Raw genomic sequence first — 17,710 nt, 5'->3', positions numbered from 1 at the left:
CTCTCTCTCTCTCTCTCTCTCTCTCTCTCTCTCCTAGTGGGAACCGTTTTGTGGTGGTAGTGGGGGCGGGGGGAAGGCTTGCATGTCCCTATGAGCTGGTGAGCGAGGCTAACGGGAGCTTCGGCCCCTGCTCCGCTCAACTTATGGGGAGAGAGCTAAGGATGGGAGATGTCTCTCATCCTTGGGCTAGCGGTGCCGCTCACCAGAGTGGACACCTTTTGAGGTCGTCCTGTGTTGGATGGTTGGGTGTATGGGCTGGAATGCTTTGTAAAGAGAGGTCTTAATTCCGCTGAGAACAAACTTTCGAATCATGAGGGGCCAATTTTTAAAACGAGTAGCACCCCATAAGGACGGGTTACCTATTCCCGGCGGCCAGCGCTCGCCTCCCTCTCCACCCCCCGTAGTCCCGGTGGAAGGTTCCCCTCGGCCCCTGGAGCCATTTAATCTTTATTACGAGCGAAGCGAAATTTACTATGGAAGTTGTTGTTTCCTTTTGAGCGTCCCGGTGTAGGTTCACTCGAGGTCTATCCAGAACTTGGGATCAGCGCTTGCGTGAACAGCATGCCGGATGTACAGTTCGATGCCTCATGTGCGCCCTGCCGTTACGGAATGAGCATCTCCATGCTGCTCTGAGGCTGAATTTGGTAGATGGTATATACAACTCATGGTTGCTTGGGACGGTTTGAATACTCAGATATATTATTTTCGTGGCTAATGCTATTGTTCTTATATTTTAAGTGATCTTCGTTGCCTTAATAAAGTCTTCTTTTGGTTTCCAATGGATCACACTCGATAAAGGACGAAATCACTTGTAAACACTATCACCTCTACGCTTTCGCTAAGTTTTTTTATAAGCGAATTCGTCAATCGCCTTCCGAGGCCTTTTAGTGGTAACATCCTGGTCCTCGATGCGCGGTTAACCAGGCCCTCGAGACGTCACCCTCTGCTTGTGATGGTGATGTGCAGTCTGGAGCTCGTACTCCCACTGCTGTTGCTTCTCATGGTGGAAGACCTCTTGGTTCAGTCTTGACACTTTTATAATCATGAATGTCCATGCATCCATGTCATACCATGGTATCCACTCGGTTTTCAAGGCTTTTGGAACAGTTCTCAGTATCAGCCTCAAACACGACAGCAATTCTCACTCTTATCGGTGTTATGTTACATTTACATCGGACATTCCTGCCAAAGCTGCTCTTAAGGCAATAAATTTTCTGCGTTTAGGAGACAACAGCTTAATTGCAGAGATCATTCGATCAAGCAATGTAGTTGGCAGCGAGAATGTTTATTGTCCTAATGTCGTTGATGATGTTGAAGAACGTGCTGTCAAAGTTCGCCATCCACCTACATCTTATTAGTTTCTAGCTTATTATATGGAAGGTCGAGGTAACTTTATTCAACCTACTACGAGAAATAGAAATGCTCCCTACAAATAACATCAAGAAGTACGGTAAAGGTGTGTTGATCTGGGCTAGAGATTTAATGCAGGCGATGATGCTTCTTCACCTACCTTACCGTTCTGATGGGATCTTTGAATCCATTAAGCCACACTGAACATTTAATTACTGCAAAGAAAGCCTTTTTAACTAGGACCTGTATGAATTACCACAAGATGACATCCTTCAGTTATGACCTGATAATGTTCAACGAGAGGCATAAATTAAACGAAATAGTAATATGACCATGCTCACTTTCTATGGTTCTTTTCTCCCTAGGCGTGTTAAGATCGGTCCTCCTTCTGTCATTAAAGGCTTTTATCGATTATCCTTTACTATGCTACTTGTGTTATGAGTTCGGTCACGGAAGGAAGAACTGTACAAAACGTTCCCGGTGCGGTCATTGCTCTGCCTTTGACGCACCATACTCTTGAATGCGAATCAGAACCTTATTGTCTCTACTGCAGGGAAGGTCACCCGCTACGTTCTCGACAATACAAGAGGTACCGTCTCGAGCAGGACTTCCTTCAAATGGCTAATTCTCAGATTATAAGTCTCCGTAGTGTAAGGCAGGAACTTCTTTTTTGACAGAAGGATGGTGGAGCAAAGACAAATGCCTCTTCCCTCCTCTCTTAGTTCTTCCATTTCTACAACAGGTAATACAGTTGTAACACCATCCCGACCATTTCTCAGCCATCATTTGTTTCTTCCTGTTCTTGCAAGAATGTCGCTCCTTCACTTTCTATCTCCAACAAGTTCTTTGTTTTGTAAAATATTACAGATAAGCCCTCTACTTCATCTACAGCCAAGTTCTCCTGTACTTCTTCAGCAAAGCCCTTCACTGCATCTTCATCTACATTTCAGACTCATCGTACAAGAGTTCATATTGTAGAAGTTCACGCCCCATGGATTTCCAACCACGAACACCGCCTAAGGTTTTTAAGCCTCCACAGACATACCCAAACAAATCTCCCAAGATTCCTCGTCAGTCCCACCAAAAAACATTCCGCCTAGAAACATGCCTTAGGAAGTATCAGATGACTTTGCGACAGTGTCATTAATCAATGTAATTCATCCACATCTGATATGGATGTAGAGGATTTCTCTGTTCATTTTCCCATTAGGTCCTCCTCCAAAAGCGATACCAATCTGCGTATGTTGAGGAATCCTCCTCCTCCGGTCCTTTTAGGAGTTTCAGGTACTCGTGTGCGAGTAGCTATCTCCACACCAGTTACTCAGTCTTAGGTTTCTGTGCCTACAAGCAACGTAGGATCAGATAAGCCTCGCAGCCCGAGTAAAGTATCTAGTCAGGTTGGCAAAGGGAATCCTCTCTGGGGCTTCCCTGAAAACTTCCTCAAAGTAGCAATATTCAAGCCCCATTAACGGAATTGTCGTGGTTTGCGTGCCTTCTGTGAGGAACTCTGGGTATCGATCTCTAGCTTTTTTTTCCTGCTTGTGTTTATTTGCAAGGGACAATACTTGGAGAATCCACTCACTTTACTACTCCTGGGTATCCTGCTTTATTTTTTCACTCCTATTCCTGCTCAAGGCCACCATGGTGTCACTGCCATTTTTGTTCGATTAGATATTCTTTTAATTTACCTGCAGGTTGTTGGTGTTAAGATTTTTATAAATCGCTTTTTTATACATAGTGTAGTCTGTATCTAGCTCTCAGTCTTTTAAATATTCTTCGACAATCTATTAAATATTCTTCCTTCTGTTCATTTACTAGGAGGCTTCAATTGTCGCCATCCTTTGTGGGATGATGATGCTGTTAACTCTCATGGTTTTTAACTTGTCTATTTTATCGATGATAAAGGATTAAAGATTTTAAACTCTGCGGACATGACCCATTTCCATAGCCAAACCTGTACTTCTACAGCAATAGATCTCCCTCTTTGTATGTCTAATCCATTTCTTAATTTTTGATTGGAATGTTTTACTAGATTTATATGGAAGCGATTACTTCCCAATTTCATTAGAGTCAATTGATTCTGCACCACAGTTACGTTCTCCCCAGTGGCGTCTAGACAAGGCAGATGTTCACGGAAATCAGGATCCCTCCTCTCTCAATAGAAGAGTTAAGAAATTGTGATGAGGCTGCAACATACTTCACTGATGTCTTGCACTCAGTCCGCTCAGTCTGCTCTTCAGTCCGTCCCAAGACCTCTAACCGGTTTCTTAAATGTCCTGTTCCCTGGTGGAATGTACGTATTGTACAGCCGATGTTCGAGAAAAAGCGTGCTGCTTTCTCTCGCCTTCAACGATATCGTGGGGACGTCCACTACTTGGAGGCTTTTCATCAAGCGTGTCCTCGCGAGCGTCATACCTTAAAAAGGGTTCAGCGGGAGTCTTGTAAGAGTTATGTTTCCTCCATCACATTTCGCACTCCACTCACCAAGATCTTCAACAGAGTTCGCAAGATATCTGGGAAGTATTCTGCACCTACCCCACCTGTTTTATCTCATACTGGGGAGACGGTGACAGACCATAAGACAGTTGCCGACCTGTTTGCTGAGCACTTTGCTAGTGTCTCTAGGAAGGATCCTACTGCGCCTTTGGCACATCATCGTCAACATCTGGGATCTCTTGACGTCAATTTTGCCTCCCCTAATAGAGAGTCTTTGGTTTTGTTCAAGTGCCATGATTCGTCACCAGTTCCCGATGATATTCCACATTTCTTTTTGCGCCACATGTCCGAAGAAACTTTTACCTTTTCATGTGACTTCTATAACTTGAATTGGAGTACTGGTGATTTTCCTTCTTCTTGGGGTGTTGCTGTAATTACCCCCATTCCAAAGTCACTTTGCTCTGCAAATTGGACAGTTTCTACATGAGAAATTCTCTAACAGATGGACTGACAGAGGTGGACCATTTACTTGGAATCCATGTTTGCCAGATTTGACTCCAATGGATTTCTTTTTTTATGGGAACATGTGAAAACTAATGCCTGAAAAAGATCATCAGTTAGCGAGCAATTTTTGTCCAAGTTCCTTAACCTCATGTATTTGTAGATTGCTGGAAAAAAGATGTAAATGTCAGGCTTATGTGGTATTTAGAGAGAGGCAGTTACTCGTCGCCTCTCCGATATGGTTTTTAGAAAATGAGGTCTACCTCTGATGCTCTTTTGTCTCTTGAATCCTATATATCTGAAGCATTCGCTAGTAAACACCATCATGTTACACATGATTGTGCCACGGCATTTTACTTTCTCTCTCTCTCTCTCTCTCTCTCTCTCTCTCTCTCTCTCTCTCTCTCTCTCTCTCTCTCTCTCTCTCTCTCTCTCTCTATCTATCTATCTATCTATCTATCTATCTATCTATCTATCTATCTATCTATCTATATATATATATATATATATATATATGCTATGTTCAACTGCTATTTTCATTGTAACTGCTCATCTGATCTTGCTAACTGCATGCCTCCCCTTCTTCCGCTGCCTCGTTGCACAAAATGTTCTACTTTCTCTCATCTTGATTCTCTGAAATTCTCTAACGCAAGAATTAACCGGCATTCTCATTCATTCGTCCCCTTTCTCTGGTAAACTCTGTAACTCCCTGCCTACTTCTGTATTTCGTTCTTCCCATGACTTAACTCTTTCAAGATGGATATTTCAAGTCACGTATTATCTTTATTTGATTTTCTTATTTGGAATCTCTTTGGGAACTGGCACTCAGTTTTTTTTTCTTTTTTCAAGTAATAATTTTTGTTGCCCTTGGCCACTAACTCTCTTACATAAACAAATAACACACACACACATGTATCTATCTATCTAACCATCCATTTACCTACTATGTATGTATGTATGTGTGTATCCAGGTACAATAAACCCTTGGTAAACCGGAACTCATTAAAACTCTGTCCCAACCGAGCTTTTCTTGGTAAACCTACCACACGTTCGGTTCATTCAGCGATTTTGAAAGCCGACCAAACATGCCGGTGACGCTGTGCACATCCCTCAGTTAAGCCGACCACTGGTGCGGGCCCAGGCTGGCCGACTGAACACAACTCATTGTGTGGCTAGTTATCTGTTGTAGAGTGGTGTAGTATGGTGCTATGTGCGTGTCATGGCTTCTTCCCTTTTCGTTTCATAACAACACTTGCCAACACGGCATCCCTTCCTAGTTTGGTGAGTTCAACACAGTCAACAATGCTTTTATTTTATCTACCTTATTATTCATATTAGAGTACACTAACTAAGCAGTGTACCACTAAAAAGCTACTGTAAAAAAAAAAAAGTATGAAAAGAATCCACCCATTTTAAACATACGTGTTACCGAACGCACCACCTTATAAACTGATTATCATTCGGTTTATAAGGTGCTACTCCCACCATCTTACAAACCGAATTTTCTGATAAACCGTCAGGCATCCCCCCAATTATTTCGGTTTATGGAGGGTTTACCGTATATATATATATATATATATATATATATATATATATATATATATATATATATATATATATATATATATATATATATATATATATATATATATTGATGATGAAGTTCCGATATATAGTAGAGGTGAACAGGGAAAACATCCAGAGTTCTTTCTTTTCTTCGCTTCACTTCTTGCAACGTTTTACCTTCGCAGAAGGCATCTTCATGCCAAAATATATAATTACATTTAGTACATCATTCAAAAAGATACATAAAAAAAAAGAGCATAAACACTAACCTATAAGGGACAAAAAAAAAAAAATAAACAAATAAATAAATAAAAATAAATAAATAAATAGAAGTCGACATATGTATGACGGTTAGTAACATTATGTTAATTGAGATCTTTACTTTTTTAAAAATTATTTTTAGCTTTGCTTTTTCATTTTTATTTTTTTTATTTTTAGCTAACATAATAACATAATGACATAATCTCTGGAAACACGTCTCGATCGGGCTAACCGAGCTGACGACTAACGAGCTAAAGACTAAAAACCTCCACTCCTCGTCAGTCTCACTCTCTTCTCGCAGTTGGAACCATCCTCCCTCCTGCTGTTTGGATTCGGTTACATCGACGTGAGTTAGAAGAAAACGTGACGAACACGGAACACAAACACTCACACTCAACACACGTACACTCACAGTCTTCATGAACTACTTATATTTGTGTTGTATTTTGGGTATATATATGTTTTTCTTTATTGATTATTATTTGGTACATGTTATATTCACTTTGTTACTTATTAACTTGGAGGAGGCAGTAGACACCTGCCGAAACGATAATTACTCTCAGTGAGGTCTAAAGCACTGTTCAGGGGGTGCTGTGAACTTATCATTAAACCCAGCTGTGACCTCACTGAACGTTTCCCTTTGTGTCTCACAACACAAAGGGGCAGTCACAGCCTGCCCTCTAAAGACAACTCTCTTCCTCCACACAAAACTACAAGCACCTAAAAACACACACACCCTTCACTCAAAAATTTTTAAATCATCATGGCGACTCCTACACCAGCCTCGGAGTCCCCATCTGGGGAGGGGACCATAAATGTCCCCAGGTAGGACTGCCTTTCTCTTGACGACCCTAAGTGTCTTGACACCCCCCTCAACTTTTTCTTCATTAACTTCTGCAACATTCGCGGTCTAAGATCTAATTTTCAATCTGTAGAACACCATCTCTCCTCTTCTTTTCCTCACTGAAACTCAGGTGTCTGAGGCAACTGACAGCAGCCCCTTTTCTGTTCCCTCCTACTTTCTCTATCCTCATTTTCGATCCAAAGCTGGATGCTGCGTGTATGTGCGGAATGACTTAACCTGCTCTCGTGCCCACGCTCTTGAATCTTCCGAGTTTTCCATCATCTGGCTACGACTACAGAGTCACTCTCATACTAAATTTATCTGTGCTGTATACCTCTCACCTAACTCCTCTGACTATAAGAAATTCTTTGACAACTTAACTTCCAAAGTGGAGTACATTCTAACCCTCTTCCCTTTTGCAGAGATCTCCATTCTTGGAGACTTCAATGTTCACCACCAGCTTTGGCTTTCCCCTCCCTTCATTGACCATCCTGGTGAACTAGCTTACAACTTTGCTATCCTCCATGACCCAGAGCAATTGGTGCAACACCCTACTCGTATTCCTGACCGTCTTGGAGATACGCCCAACATTCTTGACCTTTTCCTGACCTCTAATCCTTCTGGTTATGCTGTCACCCTTTCTTCTCCGTTGGGCTCCTCCGATCACAATCTCATATCTTTATCTTGTCCTATCGCTCCAATCCCTCCTCAGGATCCCCCTAAGCGAAGGTGCCTCTGGCGTTTTGCCTCTGTTAGTTGGGGGGACCTGAGGAGGTATTTTGCTGATTTTCCTCGGAATGACTACTGCTTCCGTGTCAGAGACCCGTCTTTGTGTGCTGAGCGCATAACAGAGGTGATAGTGTCTGGCATGGAGGCGTACATTCCTCACTCTTTTTCTCGTCCTAAACCTTCTAAACCTTGGTTTGACACAGCTTGTTCTCGTGCTATACATGATAGAGAGGTGACCCACAAGAGGTACCAGAATCTCATGCACTTTATATTTCTGCCCGGAACCATGCCAAGTCTGTTCTCCAACTAGCCAAAAACTCCTTCATTAACAGGAAATGTCAAAACCTTTCAAGATCTAACTCCCCTCGTGATTTCTGGCATCTAGCCAAAAATATCTCCAATAACTTTGCTTCTTCTTTCCCTCCTCTATTTCATCCAGATGGCACCACTGCTATCACATCTATGTATAAAGCTGAACTCTTCGCTCAAACCTTTGCTAAAAACCCTACCTTGGACGATTCAGGGCTTGTTCCTCCCTCTCCTCCACCCTCTGACTACTTCATGCCACCTATTAAAATTCTTCGCAATGATATTTTCCATGCCCTCGCTGGCCTAAACCCTTGGAAGGCTTATGGACCTTTGCTTACATTCAACCTGTTCCTAAAAAGGGTGACCGTTCTAATCCCTCAAACTACCGTCGTATTGCTTTAATTTCCTACCTATCTAAAGTTTTTTAATCTATCCTCAACAGGAAGATTCTTAAACATCTATCAATTCACAACCTTCTATCTGATCGCCAGTCAGTATGGGTTCCATCAAGGCCGCTCTACTGGTGATCTTCTGGCTTTTCTTACTGAGTCTTGGTCATCCTCTGTTAGAGAATTTGGTGAAACTTTTGCTGTTGCCTTGGACATATCAAAAGCTTTTGATAGAATCTGGCACAAACTTTGATTTCCAAACTGCCCTCCTACGGGTTCTATCCTTCTCTCTGTAACTTCATGTCAAGTTTCCTTTCTGACCGTTCTATTACTGCTGTGGTAGACGGTCACTGTTCTTCTCCTAAATCTATTAACAGTGGTGTTCCTCAGGGTTCTGTCCTGTGACCCACTCTCTTCTTATTATTCATTAATGATCTTCTAAACCAAACTTCTTGTCCTATCCACTCCTACGCTGATGATACCACCATGCACTTTTCCACGTATTTTCATAGACATCCAACCCTTCAGGAGTTAAACATATCACGCAGGGAAGCCACAGAACGCTTGATTTCTGATCTTTCTAAAATTTCTGATTGGGGCAGAGCAAATTTGGTATTGTTCAATGCCTCAAAAACTCAATTCCTCCATCTATCAACTCGACACAACCTTCCAGACAACTATCCCCTCTTCTTCAGTGACACTCAACTGCCCCCCTCTTCTACAGTGAACATCTTCGGTCTGTCCTTTACTTATAATCTGAACTGGAAACTTCACATCTCTTCTCTAGCTAAAACAGCTTCTATGAAGTTAGGTGTTCTGAGACGTCTCCGCCAGTTTTTCTCACCCCCCCAGCTGCTAACTCTGTATAAGGACCTTATCCGTCCATGTATGGAGTATGCTACACATGTGTGGGAGGTTCCACTCATACTGCTCTTCTAGACAGGGTGGAATCAAAAGCTTTTCGTCTCATCAACTCCTCTCCTCCAACTGACTGTCTTCAGCCTCTCTCTCGCCGCCGCAATGCTGCATCTCTAGCTGTCTTCTACCGCTATTTTCCTGTTAACTGCTCTTGTGATCTTGCTAACTGCATGCCTCCCCTCCTCCCTCGGCCTCGCTGCACAAGACTTTCTTCTTTCTCTCACCCCTATTCTGTCCACCTCTCTAACGCAAGAGTTAACCAGTATTCTCAATCAATCATCCCTTTCTCTGGTAAACTCTGGAACTCCCTGCCTGCTTCTGTATTTCCACCTTCCTATGACTTGAATTCCTTCGAGAGGGAGGTTTCAAGACACTTATTCATCAATTTTTGACCATTGCTTTGACCCTTTTATGGGACTGGCATTTCAGTGGGCATATTTTTCTATTTGATTTTTGTTGCCCTTGGCCTACAAAAAAAAAAAAAAAAAAATATATATATATATATATATATATATATATATATATATATATATATATATATATATATATATATATATATATATATATATATATATATATATATATATATATATATATATATATATATATATATATATATTTCGTCACTTTTCGTTTCCTTTATTGCTTAATAGCTTGTATATGTTATGTTAACTGTACATAGTTACTTGAACCGAAACGGAATAACTGTGTCCTAGATAAGTTGCACGCGATATGGCCGCTTCAGGTAGTGCATATTTAGTTTAATAATGATTGTAGGTTTTATTTCATACTCGTTTCACTACCTTATGCTATAAGAAAGGGTGCAACACACCCCTAGTCAACCAACTTCTACCCGTGCTTGTAACAATATATTGTATTAGGTAGCACCATTGCAGCCACCGCAGCTGCCATCTTGTACCTAACCAACGCTTCTGTCGTTATATGCTATGTCACCGTCTTGTACCAACTGGCACCATCTTCTTTTTGATAGCTCGACTGGAGGGGCTACAATCTCTAGTGCGCCCTTTTTGTAGTTCTTGCAGTGTCCCTAACATTTTAGTCTATAGGTGATGGAATAACATCTTGTAGCTTTGTTAGTATACTTGTTACACAGTGAATACAGACTCCCGACTGTGTGTAGACTGATTCGAATGTTCTCTGTTGGAGAGGTCAGCCTCCATTTACTGGCTATACGGAGAGTGATAAATAAATCGAAAAAGAGTTCAATTTAGGTTCAAGTGGAGACCTGCAGGGGCAGAGATCAAAGGGAATGAAAACTCCAAAAAATGTTGGGCTTCATCATTTGCTTTTATGTGCCAGGATGATTTCGGATTAGTTATTGATTTGTAATTTATGAAACTAATTTATGACAACTGCAACAGTTGTCATATGGCGTCGCTACAAATGTGAAAAAAAATAATAATAATAAAATTGTGGTTGAGTAAACAAAATATAAAATATAACTAGAATTGTGGAATAATAAGCTAATAGTGATAGTAAAAACAAAAATTATGGTAGAGAAAAAATAATAGTAAAAAGTGGCAAGTCATAAATGGAAGTAAAATTAAAAGTAACGCAGAGATCAGAGGCTGTGAGGGAGGCTGGCCTTCTGCATAAAGAGAAGCGCCTCAGTTCCGAGGTGAGACATTCCTCCCAGCATCAGCGAAAGATGGATAATCCTATCTTCTCCCTGACATCAAAAGAGATACCGCTCACGCAGGTCCCTTAAATTGGGACACTCGACTAACAAGTGTCGCACAGTGAAAGGGACCAAGCAGTCATCACAGAATGGTTGCATTCCCCGAAGAATGAGGTTAGACGTGTTAGACACGTGATTCATTCGTATGGCCGCTGGATGACTACCGTTCCGACAGAGGAAAGAAAAAAAAAAAAAAAACCGCTTCCAGCGTCAGACTTAGACGTTAAACTTAGACATTAAAAAGTAATGGGGTGTCGAAAATGGAATTTCTCAAAAACTACTCAACCAATTTTAGTGAAACTTAAGATGTGTCATATTGTTGTAATTTTACTAAAACGCTTCATGCCAACTTTCAAGTAGCGCTGCGCATGTGCAGTCAAAATCCCAACTTTTAACATTATAATATACTGGTCAAGCTCAAATTTTGTTGTTAACAAGAGTAATTTAAGTTATAACGAAAATTCATGTCAAATGTGCAACATTACTGTGCATGCGTAAAATACAACATAAAACTTTTTGTAAACTGACAATCAGTTTCCTGCAACTTTCACGAACTTCCTTTTGTCTCAGCGAGAGCGGATACATGCCACTGAACACAATGAAATTTCCTATCCAACGGTATGTAGCACAACCATTAGGCTCTCGCACAGTTTTGAGCAATATTCAATTGGGCAAGTGCGCGATGTGCGCGGTGCCTGAAATTACCGCCAACGAATGAACTAATAAAACTCAAATTTTGTAGGTAATAAGATTAATACAAGTTATAACGAAAACCATGTCAAATCTGCAACACTATTGCACATGCGAAAAATACTTAATAACTTTTTAAAAACCAACTGTCAATTTTTTGCTATTTTCACCAACTTTTTTTTGTTCCATCAAGATCGGACACATACCCCTGAACCCAGAATGAAGTTTCCTACCCAACGGTATGTAACATAACCATTTGAGCTAGAGTGACTTGAATATTAGGCAAATGCGCGATGTGTGGGGTGCCTGAAATTCTCTCTCTCTCTCTCTCTCTCTCTCTCTCTCTCTCTCTCTCTCTCTCTCTCTCTCTTCCTCTCACTTATTGAAATAACCCCTTCCACTGATGAATTACGGACAGCTTCGTTCGTCAATCGTCTTCGGAGAGGTTCCCCGCCGTGGGGAGTCACCTTGACGTGGTGACGGGGTTTGAAGCGTGGTCAGCGACGCCACCCCCTTTGGCGTAGGGTTCGGTGTCCGTTGGCCTCGTGGATCAAGCACTCCCCCTTCATCACTGGCAGATGGAGGCTGCCGGTGATGTCGCTCTATATTTCTTCCCTCTTTCTCCGATCTCTTTTGGGCAGTTCTACCCCTGGTGAGATCCTTTCGTCGCTTGCGACCCTTGCGTCTCACGCTTCTTCTCTTTATACTTCGTAGACCTGTCTTTAGCCTCACCACGTGTCTGCCGTGCGTGGCGTTCCGTATATTCCCCGCATTCCCTCATCTGGGAGTTGATCCACCGCGAGGCGGGGTTAGTTCCCTTCGGTGGGCAACACGCTCCTTTGGTGGGGGGGTAGTTGGGGTAAGACGGATGGTCCAGTGTGACCCCGCGGAATCAATCGGCTGGTCATGCGATGGCTAGGGTCAAGCGGCTGCTGTCTGGTGGGCACCGCAACGGTCCCGTGGCTGCCATCACTCACCAGGTAGTAGCTGCATATACTCCCCCCACTACCCCTGGGGCTGTTGGGTGCCGTCGTGCCCCAGCATCAGCCTCCCCTTGTTATGCTCCGTGGTGGTTGTGAGGTGGGGAAGTGAAAAATTTTATCATATTTTCATGAGTCTGCCCTCCACCTCCGTTCTCCGGTCTGCCTCCCTCCCAGACGTCCGCGTGTCCTCGGCTTCTTCTTGTCGACCTTCCCTCATTGCCACCCTGGAGCCTTTCCAGGCTCGCGGTCACAGCAAGGGGATCTCTGTCCCCTCTGCCTCGACTCCCCGGCCTGGCAGCTCCCGCTCTAAGGGGCGCCGGCAGGGATCGAGAAATATCCCTGGCCCACAGGGGCCTTAAGTTGAAGATTTACCTGTTAAGTCTCAGCCTGCGGCTTACGAGAAATACCTAGTTATTAAGTCTCTGGGTGGTCAGTCCATTATGGCCCTTGACACCTTTGAAGTCCACTGTACTCTCGTAAAGGCTAGTGGCCGTGAGCCTAAAGTCACGCTACAGAGGGATGGTAGCCTCCTAGTGGAGGTGACTTCTCCAGAGGAGGCTGCTCGCCTCCGTTCCCTTTCTGCTGTGCCTACTGCTGAGGTGTCCTGCACACCTCATGCAACACTCAACCAGTGTCGGGGCATGGTCTTCTGTCATGACCTCCTCCGGTATTCTGAAGAGTGGCTGTTGCAGGAGATGAAGGATGTAGAGTTTGTAGCTGTGCATCGATTCCAGAAGAAGGTAGACGGTGTTTTGACACCGACGGCGTCCCTTCTGACATTCAACAGGCTTGTTCTGCCAGACAAAGTGCACTGCGCATGGTACTGGCTCCCAGTGAAGACTTAAGTACCAAATCCTCACCGTTGCTTGGGATGCCAAAGCTTTGGACAAGTGGCCCGTTCCTGTAGGCGTCTCCAAAGTGGCCTTCCTTCTCTGTGTGTAACATGCGGTGGAGCTGGCCATAATGGGGACTGTCCGGGACCTGTTAAATGCTGCCACTGTGGTGGAGCCCATCCTGCATCATCAAAAGACTATGACCGTTGCAAATATGAGCGAAAGATCCTCCTTGTCCGGTCACGGGAGAGGGTCACTTTCCCTGAGGCAAAAAGAGAGAGTACTCTCACAACTCCTTCGCCCAGGAGTTACTTACGCCTCAATTCTGGGCAACTTAATCTCCCGCCGCCCTCCTTCAAGTCCAGTCACCTCTCCTACTCCTCAGTCTCTTTCACTCCCTTCAGCACCACAGGTTCAGGCTATGGAGGCTTCTGCTTCTACTAAGAAGCGCACCTTAAGCAATGACTCTCTTGACAAGAGCCCTCCTATTAAAGTCCAGCCTTCTGGGACCTCCACTGGCCCTATGGAGGCTCCCGTGGTGACTGCTTCGCTCGCCGCTGCGACCCCGGTGGCCGCGGCCGCTCTGCGGTCCGTAGCTTCTGGGGCCCTGGTCGCGATTGGTAGCCCGCCAACACCCGCGTCCTCCACTCCTAAGCATCCCGATGCCTAGGAGTGGAAGCTGGTGGGCAAAGGCCCACTGGGAGCTCATCCCAGCCTTCTCTCCCTTTGCCCAGCAAGCACTTTATCTCTGGGACGAAGGCTAAAGTGATGGTGACAGGCCCTCTGTCACACACAGCCCATTTGCCCTCCACAACCAAAGGTACTGCAGGTGCTGGGAAGGCCCTTTGCAAGGGCTTCCCAAAGCGCCTTCCAAAGTGAGTCAATTTCACTGTCTTGCAATGGAACTGCAGAGGTCTCCGGGCCAACCGGGAAGAGCTGCAGTTCCTCATCAAGATGTTCCAACCATCATACCTATGCCTGGAGGAAACGATGATAGGGCTCTCAAGTCCTCCTCCTCCTGCAGGATACGAAGTCTTTTATTCCCGCCATGATCCTGCCCAAGCTCATCATGTTGGGTGTGCCCTTTTAATTTCCACTGCCCAAGGCGTGCCTTTTACCTCTTTTAACGTTGACTCTCCCCTGGAGGTGGTCGCTGGTCGAATCCACCTCCAGCACTTTTATACTATTGTCTCTCTCTATCTTCCTCCCAACACGCCTGTTGATAGAGAGGTGTTTTATTCCCTTTTTCGGCAATTTCCTCCCCCTTTTTTTTTTTTTTTTTTTTTTAGTTTTGGGCGATTTTAAATTTTAATTAAAAAATTTTAATTTAATTTTAACCCTCTGTGGGGTGACTCAGTCACTAACTCTCCGAGGGACTATGTTACCTGCTGCAGTCCAAGATTTAGACCTCTGCATTCTAAACAGCGGTGAAGTGACTCACTATCACACATCTACTAATTCAGCCTCTGTACTTGATCTGTCTCTCTGTTCACCTGATGTTTTCTTGGACTTTTCGTGGAGAGTGACTGAGGACTTGTGCGGAAGTGACCACTACCCCATTGTCCTGACATCTCCTGAGCAGTGGTGTCTCATCGCCTCGTGCCCCTCGCTGGCGAGTGGACATGGCTGACTGGAATTCCTTCCTCACCCTTTCTAAGGTAGAGTACAGTCTAGAGGAGTTTCAGGGAGTAGAGGAAGCCGTCGTTTATTTCACCAACCTCTTACACTGGTCTGTTGCATAGTCAATTAATTCCTCAAACGTCAAGGCCTTGGTGGTCTGAGGAACGTAGGCAGGCAGTGGTGGAGCGACGACGGGCGTCTGGACGTTTCTGTCGTCACAAGACAGACTTTTACAGAGATGGATACAAACGGGTTAGGGCTCGAGCACGGCGAGTTTTAAAGGAGGCACATACCTGTCTACCCTTAATGCACAGACACCCATGTCACATATATGGAAGCGTGTCCACAAAATAGCGGGGAAGTACACTCCTTCTCCCCCACCTGTCCTTAAAATGAATTGGGTAACTGTGACGGATGGTGTTGCAGTTCCTTACACCCTCGCAGAGACGTTTGCTACCGTCTCCAGACGTGCTTCGCGGCCCCATACTGTACGGCAGGTACTGGAACGTGAAAAGGGTACTGCATTAGATTTCTCTTTTTTTGGCACGGAAAGTTATAGTGTACCCTTCACGTTGAGGGATCTCCGTATTGCTCTTTCCATCTGTGCCAATACCTCTCCGGGATCTGACGGTATCCCCTACATCATGTTACGACACCTCTCGGCCAAGTCTCTCAAGTTTCTTCTTGCCATTTATAATGCTATATACAAAAACGGTTTTATTTCTCTTTCATGGAAATCTGCTTTTATTATTCGAATCTATCCCCAAGCCCGGTAAGGATCCCTTCATCCCAGTTAATTATCATCCCATCGCTCTCACAAACTGTATGATGAAGCTTCTCGAAAAAATTGTTAACACCTGCCTTGTCTGGTTCCTTGAAAAGGGAGGTCATCTTTCTCCTATACAGGATGGCTTTAGACGCTCACGCTCCACCACAAGTACATTAGTGCAGCTAGAGGCCGTTATGTGTAAGGCTTTTGTAAGAAAGCAACACGTGGTGAGCATCTTTTTTTGACATCGAGAAAGCATATGACACAGCATGGAGACACAGCATTCTACGTTCTCTACACTCTGTTGGGATGCGAGGGAGTCCCCCACTTTTTATTCTGCCTTTTCTCCAAGATCGTACTTTTAGGGTCAGGGTGGATACTGCCCTCTCGCGTCCCTTTTCACAGGAAGAAGGTGTTCCGCAGGGCAAGGTCCTCAGCATCACCCTGTTTGGCCTGACTATAAATGATATGACAGAAAGCCTCCCCAAGTATATCCACTGCACACTGTATGTGGATGACTTTTCTACATCCTATGCTTTTTCGCGTCTTGATGTAACTGATCCTCACGTACAGTTAGCACTAGAGTCATTCGATGGACGGACTGTCATGGGGTTTCGGTTCTTGCCCATGAAGACGGTTGCCATACATTTTACCCGGGTGAGAGGTTCCTTTCGGGACGCAGACCTATACCTGTATGGCAGCAGACTTCCAGTAGTTGAACAGACGCGCTTTTTGGGCATCATTTTTGATAGCCGCCTCACCTGGGTCCCTCACTTGCGAGACCTGAAAGTTGTGTGTACAAAGCAACTGTCCCTCTTGTGTGTACTCTCCCATCTTTCTTGGGGTGCTGACCGTGTCGTTCTCCTGTATCTATATCTGTATCGCTCTCTGATACTCTCAAAATTGGACTATGGCTGCTAAGTGTACTCTTCAGCAACTCCATCGCCCTTCCGAATACTTGACTCCATTAACCATGCTGGAGTCAGGGTGGCAACGGGTGCTTTTCGATCATGCCCCATATCCAGCCTCCTCGTGGATGCTGGAGTGTTGCCCTTAGTCTTGCACAGACATACCTTGATTGCCCGATTTTGGTATAGGTCACAGTCCCTTCCCACAAGTTTAACTTATGTGTCACTGTCAGACACCTCTTTTGACTACGTCTTCTCTGTCCGAACAAGATGTCCACAGCCACTCAACTTCCGGGCAAGAGAGCTGATTGGGCAATTGTCCCTTCCTCATTCTACCATAGCAACAACAGAACTTTTATCTGTTGCTCCGTGGATGCTCCTGGAAGTGCATTTCTGCCGATCATTACCGGCAGCTAGGTCAGACTTATCGGGATTTGTCACCAGGTCTTTGTTTCTAGATCATGCATTCAGGGATGAGGACTGTACTACAGTTTTTACTGACGGCTCCAACTCTGATGCTGGCGTCGGCCTCAGAGCCGTTTTCCCAGATTTTACCCGGTGTGACAGTCTTCCTCCTTTCGCATCTATATTTACAGTAGAGCTATTTGTACTTTTATTAGCCCTCCGTACTCTGTACCCACTGCAGGTGGGAAAATTTGTTATCTATTGTGACTCCAGGGCAGCTATTTCTGCCATGGAAAATGGGTATTCTTCCCATCCGCTAGTAAGACACATTTTTATTTGGCTTATTTTATGCCACAGACGTAGCCACTGTATTAAATTTTGCTGGGTACCTGCCCATGTGGCTGTAGAGGGGAATGAGCGAGCGGATGAGGTAGCGAAGGCTGCTGCCCTTCGTCCGGCTCGTGGTTGCGCCCTCCATTTCAGGGACCTGTTTCCTTCCA

The sequence above is a fragment of the Scylla paramamosain genome, chromosome 35 (genome assembly GCF_035594125.1).
Source record: "Scylla paramamosain isolate STU-SP2022 chromosome 35, ASM3559412v1, whole genome shotgun sequence".
Taxonomy (NCBI): Eukaryota; Metazoa; Arthropoda; class Malacostraca; order Decapoda; family Portunidae; genus Scylla; species Scylla paramamosain.
Note: the sequence above shows the minus strand (reverse complement) of the source record.